The following is a 15,781-nucleotide window of genomic DNA, read 5'->3' on the forward strand; positions in this document are numbered from 1 at the left end:
AAAAAACGGGAACTTTTTAACAATCCGATAAAACCAAGAGTGATGGAAGAAAAATATTTTATTCATAGTAATTGAAACCTTAAACCATGCCATTTAAGAAACAATGATGGAATTTTCATTTTTTAAAAATGACTTCCTGTAGATGGCGTCCTCCTGTACGAATGCATTCTTGAAATCTGCTGTTGAGATTCCTCATTGACCGCTGCAACATCTCAGCTGGGATACTGTGAATTTCATCCTGAATTCTCTGTTTTAACTCATCCAGAGTTCTTGGTCGAGTCGTGTACACTTTACTCTTGAGATAGCCCCACACGAAAAAATCACAAACGGACAAATCTGGCGATCTAGGGGGCCAGGGAACGTTACCGAATCTTGAGATCACACGGTTACCGAACAATTCTCGCACAGCCGCCAATGGTTACTATGGTCACCCTGTACTTGTACATTGTACCTGTACTTGTACAGGGTGACCCAAAAAAATGGGAATTTTTCAAGTGCGTATTGGCAGATATGAGCAAGTGGCAGCACTGCGAGACAGTGACCTTGAGCAAGTAAACACACCCCCATTTTAGTAACCACTGGTGGCTGTGCGAGAGTTGTTCAGTAACCGTGTGATCTCAAGATTCGGTAACGTTCCCTGGCCCCCTAGATCGCCAGATTTGTCCGTTTGTGATTTTTTCTTGTGGGGCTATCTCAAGAGTAAAGTGTACACGACTCGACCAAGAACTCTGGATGAGTTAAAACAGAGAATTCAGGATGAAATTCACAGTATCCCAGCTGAGATGTTGCAGCGGTCAATGAGGAATCTCAACAGCAGATTTCAAGAATGCATTCGTAAAGGAGGACGCCATCTACAAGAAGTAATTTTTAAAAAATGAAAATTCCATCATTGTTTCTTAAATGGCATGGTTTAAGGTTTCAATTACTATGAATAAAATATTTTTCTTCCATCACTCTTGGTTTTATTGGATTGTTAAAAAGTTCCCGTTTTTTTGTGTCACCCTGTATTTCCTTTGTTCCAGATCATGTCTGCTCCCGCTTCTTCTCGTCGTAAATGCCTAAACAACCCTGACTCCTTTTGTTATATTTGTGGTAGTTTCACCATTCCAAGTCAGAGGGCAAACATCAGTGCATTTGTCAAACAAGCATATTTTGCATATTTTAAAGTAAAACTCAGTGATCAAGACAAGCCATGGGCCCCTCACAAAGTATACAAGCAGTTGGCATTTGGTATCCCCATGGTTTGGCCAGAGCAAAAAGATTGCACAGACTGTTTCTTTTGTTTAGTGAAAACATCAGGATTTAACAAGAAAATTAAAAGTAAAACAAAATATCCTAATCTACCGTCAGCTATAGGACCTATGCCTCATTCAGCTGAAATTCCAGTGCCAGTTTTCGAACAACTACCTCCTCTAGAAGATCTGAGTGATGTTGAAGAACACAGTGACAACAATGATGCAGATTTTGAAATTCACGAGGATTCAGTTCGTAGGGGATTGGATATTTCATTGTATGTCAATATTTGAAATTTTTTAAAAAACAAGCACATATCTGTTAAGTACAGTATTTTTCATATTTTTTAAGAAAACGGGGATCCTATAGTTCAAAAACTTGACGTGATAGAGAAAAACTGAGATCAGTTTTGGATTCCACACCCAAAAATTAGTCAAAAACAGCTGTCAGACCTAACCCAACAAAAATTGTGTTCCCCAGTGTAATTGTTTACATCCCTAGCTTCAACACATTATCGTAGAGTCACAGAAGTACGCATGCGACAGATGGACTTCCTGAAATTCAAACTGTCGTCGCTTTTCCATTGACCCTGAAATTGCGCAAATATAACTTGCGCATAAAAACCTAATGGAAATAACGACTCTCATTTTTCAATTGAAACTTTTTGCGCTTCTAAAAGGTGGTTTTTCAGGCATAGCACAAATGGTATATCCCGCAAAACTGCAATAGAAAGATCTTTTTCCGCAACTAGAGTCGTGCGAATAAAAAAAAAAAAAAACGGATGTTAACAGACGTTACAACAAGCGAAGAGGAAGAGTTTTAAAAGAAACATGGCGCGGTATGTGTGGACACACCAGGAAACTGAATCATTTTTTAATTTAGGATGGGATAGAGGGGTAATATATAATAACAAGAAAAGCACTCAGAGAGCGCAGACCTCCACCAGGCAGATTAGCCCCCCCGATCACCACCAAAATGTAATAATTTATGTAATATTATAATAATACTGTGCCAATATCAACATTTCCTGAAAATTTAATCAAAGCCTTCCATTACTTTTTGAGTTATCTTGCTAACAAACAGACAAACCCCGATGAAAACATAACCTCCTTTGCGGATGTAATAAAATAAATATTTTACACCAATTATTTACATGGATTAGTGGATCATCAGGGATTTAACAGTTTATATCAGGAGATGATTTTGGTAGATGGTGGCTGTTTGGGTATTTATGGGTTAAATACAGGAAAATACATTATTTATACCGGTAAAATAGAAAATACAGAGGACACTAATGTAAATAAATGGTAATAAATCACTTAAGAAAGGTTTGATGTGGAAAAAATTTCATTTGGGAACTGACATAAAAGTAACGCTGGGTCTTTATGGGTTAATTAGGAATGTAACGATAACCGCGGTAAAATTGCAGATGGTTAGTATTACCGTTTAAATTCTAATTCTCATGATAACAGTGTTTGATTACCGCACTTTTCCGGAGAAAACACCTAATTAAAGATCTGCTTTTAGGTCAAATATTTCAGTATAGTTTTAATTTATTACAGTTTTGATTTTATATACCTACTATTAGGAACCAACATTCACTTTTAAAGTTTTTGTGTTATTTATGCAATAAATTCCATACATTTTTCAAATCGGATTTTATATTTTTTTGTGGGTTTTTTTGTCCTTTTATGTTGATATTTTAGGTTAAAGTAAAAAAAAAAAAAAAAAAAATAGACAGATGATATAAATGAAGTGCTAAAAAAAGATACCAAACATGGATATAGTAAACATTTGTTTATATAGTATATAAAGGCAAAATCAAAAGTACTAAAAAATGGCCAAAATAAAGAAAAGTACATTGTGGCAGTTATTTTATTTGGCTTTTTTTGTTGTTGTTGCTGTTGTTGTTTTGTTTTTTTTTGTTTTGTTTTTTCAAAATACAACTTAAAATTATTTCAGTGTGTGTATTAGTACTTTTTGAACATTTTGAGCACAATTTCAACAATACCGCTAATAATAACCGTGATAATTTTGGTCACAATAACCGTGATATGAAATTTTCATATCGTTACATCCCTGGTATGGATGTATAAAACATTACCGAAGTTGAATTTATAACACATTAGGCCTGCACTTATAATACTTTATTAACCTTGGTATAAGTTGTTGTACATGATCCTAAACTGTTGTAATGACTTTTATAATGCAATAATATTAATGCATTATAATGCCTTATGAATGTGCGTTTAATGCATTATAAACTAGACCTTCAAATAAAGTGTTACCCACAGCACCTCTGAAGTCACATCCTGTAAACGAGTCACGCTGTCAGATGAAGGGGATGCAGAACAGTAACATGCAGGACGGTTCAGACGTTCATAGGAACCAGAGGAAGACGGCTGCTATACATTATATCAGATCGAGCAGATATTCACACCCACACACACACACACACACACACACACATGCAGATGGCCTTGGTTTAACAGCTTGACACGTGAAAACAGGATATTTGCGTTCCCATGTTGGAATGCTCATTAGGATGTGTCTACAGCTGTGTGTTTGTGTGTGTTTGTGTTTGTGTGTGTGTGTGCCAACAGCTGGTACCCGTATTTGTGTGTTATCACTTTGTTTGCTCAGTCAACACGGCTGTAAATCACCGATAAATGCCCTTTATAGGAATCCGTAGCTCCTAATACACGCTCCTTCCCGTATCGCTGCTCACCTTTCTATGCATCTGGAAGTAAGACTGGGATTTCCTTTATCTTTACAGACAGTTTGAGTTTTACTTCTGTTGACAGAAGACTCAACAACATGTCATATCATAGATCATAGTGTGAGATAACAAGCCGCAACGACAACTTACTGTGGATCCATATCATGATATCATATCTTTGTTGCACATCATTTTTTTTTGCATGCATATCTCAATAGCGATGTTTCCACGTAAGTGTCGAGCAAATTTGAAAGTGAGAAGAAAATCCCAATTAGCCACATTTCCACCCACTGGTTTCAATGGAATAAACTAGGCTGCATCATATTTACATCGCACATGGATATGATAAACATTGCAGAAGAAGTATAAATCACAAGCTTTGACCATAGTTTCTCAGGGGTGTGACAAGGGTTGGTTGACTTTATCGATCAATTAATGATTAATTGATAAGCGGCGATTTTCCTGAGAACCTGAATTTCTCTTTCGATAGGGTCTATAACAGGGGTGTCAAACTCATTTTCTGTCAGGGGCCAGATTCAGCTAAATTTGACCTCCAGTGGGCCGGACCAGTAAAACAATAACATAATAACCTGTAAATAATGACAAATGAAAATTTTTTAATGCAAAAAATAATATTAAACTAGAAGCACTCGGAGAGCGCAGACCTCCGCCAAGGCTGATCAGTGCCCCCCCCCCCCCCCCCGTGGGCCCCCCCACGCCAAGGAGGTTATGTTTTTGCCAGGGTTTGTTTGTCTGTCTGTTTGTTTGTTTGTCTGTCCGTTAGTGTGCAACATAACTCAAAAAGTTATGGACAGATTTTGATGAAATTTTCTGGTCTGCACCCCCCCCCCCCCCCCGTGTGCCCCCCCACCCCCGATCACCACCAAAATTTAATCATTTCTTCCTTATCCCATTTCCAACAAACCCTGAAAATTTCATCAACTGCACACTAACGGACAGACAAACAAACAGACAAACAAACAAACCCTGGCAAAAACATAACCACCTTGGCGGAGGTAATAATGAAACTATTTCTATCCAAAATGTGAATAACTGGAAGAAACTGAGATTTCTGAAGAAAAATAAGTACAATTTTATCAATATTATGCCTCAACTTATGATTTCTACATATGCACTACAGATCAGATCTACCAAGGCACAAAACAGGCAGAATATTGTTAAAACTGCACTTATTTTTCTTTAGACATTCCAGGTTGTTCATATTTGTTCAGGTTATTGACATTTTATTGTTAAAGGATGCCAGAATTTAATGTTCTTTGCAAAAAATCAAAGAGAAAAAAATTGGTGTTGCCATTATTTAGAGGCATAATATCATATTTTTTTCTCACATTAAACCAAGAAGAAAATGTGGCTTCATTATTTCTAGGTTATTATGCTGTTATTTTTGAGTTTGATGCCCTTGACTGTTAATATCTTCAGGGTAATTTTTACATTTTGCACTTTGTAAATTCATCTCGCGGGCCAGATTGGAACCTTTGACGGGCCGGTTTTGGCCCCTGGGCTGCATGTTTGACACCTGTGGTCTATAAGAATAAAAATAGGACCAATGGCCCTGTAGCTTACCGGCCAAATTAAAAGTTTTGGGAAATGTATCCAGATGCCATTTATTATCACCCAGTTATGTGTATTTATTATATTACAGAAATAGTCCATGTTTTGGTCATATTTCAATCAGATCTGTAAAAAATTCAAATTCCAACTTGATATCATTGATACTGATTTATCGGATCAATCCACTTCCTATCTGTTAGAATGGGAAAATTTGTGAAATCAGATCTGGATCCATATAATTGCAATACCTTGTGTTGACATCATCATACAGAAGCTGTATACCAACTTTGAAGTCAGTCAGAACTTTAGTTTCGGAGAAGAAGACGATTGAAATTTTTTCCCCATAAGAGCCCATGTTACATTTTCCGTAAGTTCCCGGATCCAGAAGAAGATCCTGATCAGCATGTGAACATTATGTTTTGGTCATCTCCCCATCAGGGCTGGACTGTAGAAATTTACACTGGATATCATTTGTGTTTACTGAGTTATTGCATTGATCCACTTCCTATCGCTTATAATGGGGACATTTTTCAAAGTTGCACCAAATCCAGAATCAGATGTGGATCCAAATAATTTCAATACCTTGTGTTGACATCATCATAAAGAAGCTTTATACCAAGTTTGAAGTCAATCGGAATTGTAGTTTCGGAGAAGACGATTGAAAGTTTTGAAACAGATGACAGACAACGACACCGCCGGACGCCGCATGACGACAATAGCTTACGACCTACCGGCCGGTAAGCTAAAAAATAGGACCAATGGCCCTGTAACTTACCGGCACTTCTTATCTCTCATAATGGGGACATTTTTCAAAGTCGCACCGAATCCAGAATCAGATCCGGATCCAAATAATTTCACTAACTTTTGTTGACATCATCATAAAGAAGCTGTATACCAAGTTTGAAGTCAATTGGAATTGTAGTTTCGGAGAAGACGATTGAAATTTTTGTAACAGATGACGACGCCGGAGGACGCATGACAGTAGCTTACAGCCTATCGGCCGGTAAGCTAATGAAAAACTAAATATTGTTTATATACTTCATTAAAACAGCATGTCATATTCCTTAATGATAGATTTATTGAACCATTGGATACAATACAGGCAATGACATTTATGGAGTAGAACTAAAGAAATTCAACAGAGAAATTCAATAAAATAAATGGATCTGAAGAGGGTCAGTTTAGAAGAAATGGACATTTCTGACTTTGTATCACTGACATGATGGAGCCAGATTTCAGTGGAGATTACAGTTTTTTCCTGTTATTTAACATTTGACATGTAAAATCACAGTCTGTTTTTGTCATTTCATTGATATTTTCCTGTATCGTAAAAACACAGCAAAAATCTTTAAAATAAACAGTGAAAATTCTGTAAAATTACAGATTTTTTTTACAGTGTAATATCTAGGTACTGCTTAGGAGGGCAGTTTCTTTTTAGTGTATGTTTGTTCACTTTTACAGACATTGCGATGTACAGAGGTGTTGCTGAAAGTTTTATTATTCTGTGTTAATGCAAAACAGAAAATTGACGGTACGGTATTAAAACATATGGATTCAAATTTAAATTGGAGGTTGGAGAACCTCCTCAGTGTTGACCTCCTACAACGAAATGTCCTTCCTTTCGTCTATCCATCTTTCCCTTATTTCCGATCCCCACTGTAAAGGCCCCATATGGCTCCCATCAAATCGTAACTGAATCCTACCCATACCTTCCATACACGTATTATATCAAAGGGGAGACGGAAAAGAAGCTGTGTCGCCTTGTTGGAACACGTCCAAACCAGATCGCAGCGAGAACATGAGCTTGTTGAGGGCAGAAAAGAAAAGGAAAGAAATAATCAAGTTTACTTTTTCTTTTAAATCTGTTCACCCATAAGCAGTTGACAGTTTTTAATACTGCTGGTTTGACTTTAGCTTGATTTCGCTACGGTTAAAGTGGGCTGTAGGGTAATTGTAGGCCTTGCTCAGGTTCTTATTAATGTTATATTAAAGACATATTCACAATATTTTAACACAAAATAGAAGCCTGAGTTAAACGCAGAGGTGGGAAGTAACAAAGTATAAGTACTTCATTACTGTACTTTAGTAGATTTTTTAGGTATCTGTACTTTAATTGAGTATTTACTTTTCTGGCAACTTTTAACTTTTACTCCTTGTTGAGCCGCATTATGTAATAAATTCCTATTATGTAATAAATGTTCAAAATATAATAAGAATGTCACATCATTTTGTAATAAAGCTGCATTATGTAATAAACGGACGCATTTTGTAATAAACTACCTCAGTGCATTATGTAGTAAATTTTTTCACATTATAGTAGTTATTACAATTTGAGAAATTTATTACAAAATGCACTTGACACATTTTTTATTTTCAGGAAAATGGACTGGAGCTTATCTCTGTGACATAAATTGATAAAACACACAATAAATGTTTGTTGTTCAATCTTGAGGGTGTCAAGGAACATTTTTCCAAGATTATAAGATACTGTATCAGACACAACTGACACGGCAATAGAATAACAATGTGCTAAATTAATCTTTAAACTATGTGGTTAAAGTTCTGATTCCATTACCTGTACCTCCTGTGACTAATTTCGTCTAAATTGCTCTGAAATTATATTAATTTGGATTGTTATTACATAATGAACCGTATTATTACATTTTTTATTTTTATTTTTTTAAATAAAAATGTGTCAAGTGCATGAAATGAAGTGAATGCTTTTAGTTCAGGTTCCACATTCAGACCAATTCAATCTCCAGTGGGCAGGACCAGTAAAATACTATCATAACAACATATAAATAATGACAACTCCAAATTTTTCTCTTTGTAAATGTAAATATTTTCATGTATTTACACTAAAACAAAGTGTAATTTCGCAAAAATGTGAATAATCTGAACAAATATGAACAACCTGAAATGTCTTAAGAGAAGTAAGTACAATTTTAACAATATTCTACCTGTTATTAAATGTTTTGTGTATTTATAGATCCACTGTGATCTGTACTTTATAGTGTACATGCATAAATGATAAACTGAAGCAGAATATTGTTAAAATGAAGCAACCAAGCATCTTCATTGATCTTTTGCATACATGATTGATATGGCTATTCCAATTAAGACCTTCATCCAGAACAACACCCAAACGTGGTGTGAGGTACTTGACGGATTTCAGTTCCGTTAATATTTTAGCTTCTTCTTTTGTGTAGGATTTATTTTTGTTGCAGAAGATCATGAAGTTACTTTTTTTTTTTACATTGAGTGTTAATTTATTAATCTGGAACCAATTAGAAACAGTTTGTAATTCATTATTTACCGATGCAATAAGAGACTTAAAGTCGTCATGAGCGGCTGTAAGACAAGTGTCATCAGCAAATAATGAGAGAAGAAGATTATTGCAAGACATAGGCAAGTCATTAATATAAATTAAGAATAATAAAGTACAGATAAAGAGTACAGGTGTGTGTATGAAAAATGTGCGTTATCGGATTTGCCGGTGGTTGATTGTATGGGAGTTCTCGCCTGGCCAACCATGATGGAACCCTGGGAATGGGCAGATAGCATTCTAGCGTTCGCCTAAAGCCAGTCTGCTTCGCTGTTTCCCTCTAATTTTCCCTCTTGTTCACATTCACACACACTCACATCCTGTGTTGGGTCTGATATCAACATTTTGGATCTGAACAAGGTAATAAGACCCTTCTGTCTCTCTGTCAGCTCTCATTTCTGTACTAATTAAACAACTCTTTCTTCACTCGCTTTAATCTCTCCCTAAAATTATCTCTTCTATCTTTCCGCTCAGTTTTTTTTTTTTCCCACTTTTACAGAAGTTGTCTCCTCTGCAAGACTCAACATTAGCCCTTTGTCTGCCTCGTGTCTCGCCGACTGTGAGGAATACAGCAGTTTTGGCCATCCATAAAAGCCCATCATTACATATTATCATTACTCCTGCGGATCAGAAAACCGCAAAAATATTATCACTGATGTACCACTTCCTCCGCTCTTCGCTGAACTCTGCACCGCAGCCGATTTTTGGCTCAAGCAGATTATTTTATTCTAGCCGTTGCTTCATAACACTACCTCATTAGTGGGTTGTAAGCTTCTTGGACATGTGTGAACACAGGTCATCCATGAATCAACGAATGAGGCGCTCAGCTTGGATTTGGCTTTGTCCGCAGCTGCTGAATGGAAACTCTTAATAAGAAAAGCTCTGGGAAAAGAAGTGAAATCATGAACCTGTCAGGCCTCTCTTCAGACCATGACTTTCAAATAATGTTGTCTTTTATTAGTGGAAGTTTTTGTCTGTTAAGAATTGGAAAGGAGAGAGGTTAAGAAAGCAGATGTTGGCTCTTGGTGGCTGGATTACGGCACCAAAACATCGACATTTTATCTGTAGGGGGAAATTTGACTTTGGACGAACAAAGCACTAAACTGATTATGTTTAGATAAGCATCAAGACGAGTCATCGTTTGGAAAGGTGGAAATGTGAAAATGTTTGGTTCTCACTTGACTGGAATTCAGTGTTTTTATTCAATATTCTGTTGTCTGTCAAGAACCTATAAAAATATAGGGAGACTTTCCAGAATCAGGAGTTCTGGTTTCCAAAAATAGTCGCTTGTGTAAAGTTGTGCTCCTGTAGAGATTAAAATCTTGCAGGAATATTATGAAAACACATGTCAAGTTCGGATTTGTGTTTCTCTGCTGACTCTCAAAGCTAATCCCAGGCTTCGATGCTTCCAAAATATTCTGGACGTGGAAAGACAGCCGAGAAATGCCTTTTGACCGTTTGAAAGGATGATAATGATATTTAAAAGTGACTCTTGGTGATTTCAGTCTAAATATTTCTTCCAGTTGTGCCAAATTTGTACTAAAAATGTTATTGTTACTGTTCCCACTGAGATTCCTTCGGATGTAGTCGCCAAATAATTCCTTTTACCGGCTTGAAATGCTGTCTTTTTGACTAATGTTTTTAAAATCTTAGCATATTTCCTCCACATTAACTTCTGATCACAACCTTGACCTTCTCGTATTGAGGAAACTGGAACTATAACTGCAACTCTTAGATTTTCGGAAAGGTGAAAGTGTTTGGAAACAGCACAATAGTACGAAAGAATCCCATCCGTTCAGTTTAGGAACAGGTTGGGCTTTGGCTTTTAAGAGTTGGCAAATGCACAAATTGGCAGCGACGGCACCATTCGACACTTCTCATTGGATGGTCAAGATGATTCCCATGATGCTGCGTGAATGCACAATAATGCCTTCAATTCAATTATGCACGTCCACAGTCACAGAAAAAGCTTTTAGCGGTGTCCTGTTGGTGTGGCAATGAATATCAAGTCATGCGTCGGATTTGCTTCAGGTAAATAAAGTTGGATGATTCTTTGTCACGACAAAAATAAGTACCAGATTTTAAATTAAATTGCAAATATCAGAGGAAAGCATGTGGGATCAATCCCCTGTGGGGTTTCCTGTCAGGAGGAAATGCTAATGAATGCAAAAACCAATTGCAAATATTCTGCAGTGCTTACTTATCTCCTGCTTTGATCTACCACAGAAAGTAAAATATAAAAAATATGTGATTGTAGTGTTTTCCTACCCTTTAGTGTTTCATGATTTCAAACCACATGAAGAAACCAGGAATTAGTTTGTTCTTTATTGCAAGGATTTTAGTGATAATGATCATTCAGCGTAGAAAACACTAGTAGTAGGAGGAAACTGTGAAACTTGGGTCGCAATTAGCATTTCTAACAAAGGAGAACTTGTCAATTGTACCCTCAGAACAAGTTTGTTCAAGGAAACTAAATCAAAATCTTCAAGTTACTGAACAACTAGAGGATTTTTCTTTCTAACAGTGCTTCTATTTGTTGTATTTTTGTCTTCATATTGTCTGCACGTGGAAAAATGAATCGCTTAAAATGTTTAGTGATTAATTTCTGCTGCTAATGCAAGACATGTGGTAGATGATGTTGTGAAGCAGCATGGGATCATGGGAGCTATTGTCACCACCACTGCCAGTGAAAATCCAACATGTGTCGGTCAGAAATAAAGCTTTATTCTAAGTAGCATCAAATCAGTGGCGGCTGCTCGTCTTTCAGAGAGGGGAAGCTCATTGTCAGCTTACATAAAAAAAAAAGTCAAGTTATTTAAACATAAGTTCGATTAAATTAGACCGCAAGGGAAGCTCGGTTTCCTCTAAAATTATGAAAATTAAGTGGTTAAATATGTACGGTTGTGTTGACATTTCATTGACTACAAATGTGTTAGAACACGTTCATCTCACAGACGAGTTTGTTCAGAATCAGCTTTATCACAAATCAACAGACTCGATGTTGTTCACTTCTCATACATTCCCGTTGCGCTGTTTTCTTATTCGATCTCTGCTCAGTGCATTTGTCCGTAGACGCTCAGCGTTCATGTACGTCAATGGGACTGAGTGGAACAGTTTTTTTCATTGCCTCAAAACTGGACGGTAATTGGATAAATGTCACGATGTTGTCCCGCCCCTGGACACTCAGCGTCTCTGGGGGTGAATGGAGCTGTGGGTGGAGCTCAGCCGGGCTGGATGCTGAGGCTGAGCTTCCACGTGCTGATTGGAGGATCAGTCGAAAGGCTGAATCCTGTTTGATTGACAGCTAGTTTGAGATCTACTCCTTCACTGACACAGTTCAGTTTAATACTGTTGCGCATTCTGCTGTGAAATCGAGAGAGAAACCACTACGAAATTACTTGTTCATTTCTTGCACTGTAAATAAAACACACTCATTGTGCTTCCTTGTTTCAATTTAACATAATTTCAACGTTTTCTTGTTTAGTTGGTATGATAAGGTCACTGACCATTTTCTTAAAAAGGAACGGAGGGACGAATTTATGTTTAAATAACTTGACTTTTTTTTAATGTAAGCCGACAATGAGCTTCCCCTCTCTAAAAGATGAGCAGCCGCCACTGATTGAATCATTAAAAAATATTTTTATTAGTAATTTATTTACTTTTTTTTTTTAATCAATTACTAGACATTTCAGGCGACCCCATATGAATTCCATGCGACCCCACGTGAGGTCCAGACCCCAAAGTTGAAAAACACTGAGGTAAGGGGTGAATTTGGATTTGGCTTAAAAGTATAACTAAATACACGTTACCACTGTGAGCTCAATTCTGCACTTAACATTTTTACTCCTCTTACTCAGCCATTTTAAAGTTTCTAACAAAACCTCCCAAAAATGCCAAGCAATCATCTTAAAAATAACCGTTGATTCATCTGTTACTACTCTAAGTGTGCACCTTTGGTTTTGTCATTCTTGTGGGACTGTCTCAAGCCCATCAAACAGAAACAGACATTGCCTACAATTTGTCCCATTATAGTCACACTTGTACTTATGTGAGTCATACTTACTCACCACTCTACTCACAAAAACACACTTGCCCACCCATACTGGGGCTGCCCACCCACAGTTACCCAAAGGACCCGCAGGAACACACTGACCCTGTCTACTTCACCTACAATGGAGGCATTTTATTGGCTTTAAACATTGGTTTTTAATTAGCTAACGCGGTTTACATTTCATAGTTTTCTTTACTACAATTCCCCGGTTGTTATCCCTGGCTTCATCCATCCATTGGTGGTGAATATTTCACTTATTAAGTCAATGATGGCGCTAAAATTTCCAGCTAAATGATTTCATTATTGTTATACTGTAGGTAAAGTCTGTTTCCCAAATGAAGTATATCTAGTAGTGATAACACTTGTTTGTTGTCATGTGGAAACATTGTGTTAATTGTAAATAGGGTTCGGCAAAATAAGTCCTAACTTCAGCCTGAACCCTTTCGGTCGCATTGTATATGAAACAGTGGATATGTTGTTTTTGTTTGTTGTTTAGAATAGAATAGAATAGAATAGAATAGACTTTATTTGCCATTTGCACAGATACATCGCAGTATAGGTACACTGGAATTCTTGTGCGTTTCCCTTAGAAAAAAAAAAACCCAGAAACAAAACATAAACACAGCTAAAACATATAAAAACAGTTATTGCACAGACAAACACAAATACACATTTGTAAAACAGAGTACTGATCAGAAAAAAAGTAAAAATAATAAGAGTACTGAAAGGTAAAAACAAGTTATTGCACATTCAATTCAACATTTAAAGCAATTAATGACCAAATAAACTACTACTACTACTACTACTAAGTATTTATATACACACGCCTACAGTAGCAGATGACATTTTTATCGAGAACATATTCGGCTGAAAAAGTAATGACTCAAGTTCAACTTTGAAGGATTCAATATGCATCCAATTTGCCCTTTGATTTCCCATCATCCTCTTTTGATTCAGTCACCCGCCATTGGGACTCGTGAACCAGAGAATCACTGGTTTTAGCAACATGTAAAGTAAGAAATGCACCAAACTGTGACCACTTTAATACAGAAATGAGGTAAAAGTAGAAGAATACAATCAGTTTCAGAGTCAGCTTTATTCACATAGTATGTAAACACACACATTGACTTCTTTTGTTGTTGTTTCCTCCCCGTATATGATAAATACAAGCAATTTTAATAAATATTGTTGGGCTGATGGCTTTCAAAGTACGTTATTTCTAGTGTTTTCTGGCAGTTCATTGAGCTCGACAGCATTTCATCAGTTAACCTTGTCTATAAGCTAAATATTTCCAGAATAATTTATCAAAGTTGGGTCACTAATAGTGAAAAATTATGATAAAAGTGCTAGGTGGCTGTAGTTTTCATAAACAGTATTGGGTCATAATGTGAAATTCTATGAGTTAATGAGAGAAAGTAAGAAATATTTGTCTCTGAGCTACAAGTTCTATGTCAAAACACTGTCTGCACATAAGAATACACTCACTTTTCACATTCCTTAGTGTAAGATGTATAAATCCATGATATAAATATATACAAAACTATGTATATATGTAACGATGCTTTATCATGTTGAAATGTCATTTGTTTTCCAATGCATCTTATCAAAATATGTAAGATCTAACTCATTTTATCTCTGAAGCAGACATTTTCAGTCAGATTAAGTTGTTGAAGAGCAGATTAACTAGCCGGAATGTAAATTTTGTTGCGAATTGTTTGACTGTCAGGGAGCACTTTATTGCAGTATTGGTTTTCCTTGGACTGTGGAACTTTTAGACTGTGTGGTTTCATTTTAGTTGACACTCACAGTTCTTTTCTCTTTCTCTCACCCTTTGCTTTTCTCAGCTCAAGTTAAGATAACTCACATTGGCCTCGAGCGTTTCCATCGGTATGTGTTCACAGGTGACAGGAGACAAACTGGAAAGTCCTGACCTCTCTTTGCTCCGTTCTCTACCTCTATTTTCTTTTTCTCCTTTTCCCTTAGATGACAAGAACCAGAAACTTAACCCTTGGAACAAGAGCAGAGGTTTATGTTCATATTCGTCATTTCACAACGATAACACCCCTATAAACACAGGCTGCATCTTTATCGCAAACAATCTTTACAGCTCTTTTTAACTAAACAACCATTGTTTAACAGAACAAGGAAGTTAAAAGAGAAACTTAAGAAAGAAATGACCAGAATAACATCAGGCAGGTCCGCCCCGTCTTTTTTACAAATTTATTTAAACTGGATGGCATCCAAAAGAGCAAAAGTGACAAAGAAAGGTCATAATTCCACACGCAAAGACTGGGAGTGGTACTCGGCTTTCTTGCTGTGGCGTTGTGTGCACTATTACAAACATTGGCGCTTGCAAAAAAGGATGCATGCACGCAATCATACAAAGATGAGCACATGCCCTAGATACTGTATACACAGTTACTTATAGGTGGAACATGTGCAGGTTAAGTTCATGTATTTATTAATGACCTTACCGCATTCCTCATCACAAAGGAAAGTACAGGACACAAAAGGAAGTACCTTCCTGCCAGGAATGTCAGTAATGCTTCTAAGCTAAAGCAGACCGTCTCCGGGACTGATCTGACAATGGACTGAGTGAAAAAAAAAACAGCATGTGTGGTCCATATGAGGACTGCAGTGTCCGTCTTGGTGAGACATGACTGTTATTTATGCCACTAGACAAGGCAAATACCCTCATGCCACTCACTAAAACACAGAATTTTATTTTCACCCTGTGCCACCTGAATTCATTACAATCCATTACATGCCTGTTCCTTGATTGATTACTTTTCTTTTGCTTCTTCTAATGAAAAATCAAGGTCTCTTTATTCTGCAATCAGAGCAGCTATTTGAAGGTTATCGCTAATCTATCAGCTAAATA

The 15,781-nt window shown here is 36.8% G+C and overlaps 1 protein-coding gene and 1 long non-coding RNA gene across 2 annotated transcripts in view; both read left to right on the top strand.

Annotated features, from left to right (window-relative positions):
* The window catches only part of tnfsf10l (TNF superfamily member 10, like), a 186,367-nt gene that overhangs the window by 24,856 nt on the left and 145,730 nt on the right, over positions 1–15,781 (top strand). The gene's annotated exons all lie outside the window — the stretch shown is intronic.
* On the top strand, positions 1,535–13,913 carry LOC115438738 (uncharacterized). The gene is made up of 3 exons (XR_003938142.1): positions 1,535–1,720; positions 11,278–11,282; positions 13,903–13,913. It is a non-coding gene; the product is annotated as an uncharacterized LOC115438738 (long non-coding RNA).

The sequence above is a fragment of the Sphaeramia orbicularis genome, chromosome 18, assembly GCF_902148855.1.
Source record: "Sphaeramia orbicularis chromosome 18, fSphaOr1.1, whole genome shotgun sequence".
In the NCBI taxonomy this organism is placed as follows: domain Eukaryota; kingdom Metazoa; phylum Chordata; class Actinopteri; order Kurtiformes; family Apogonidae; genus Sphaeramia; species Sphaeramia orbicularis.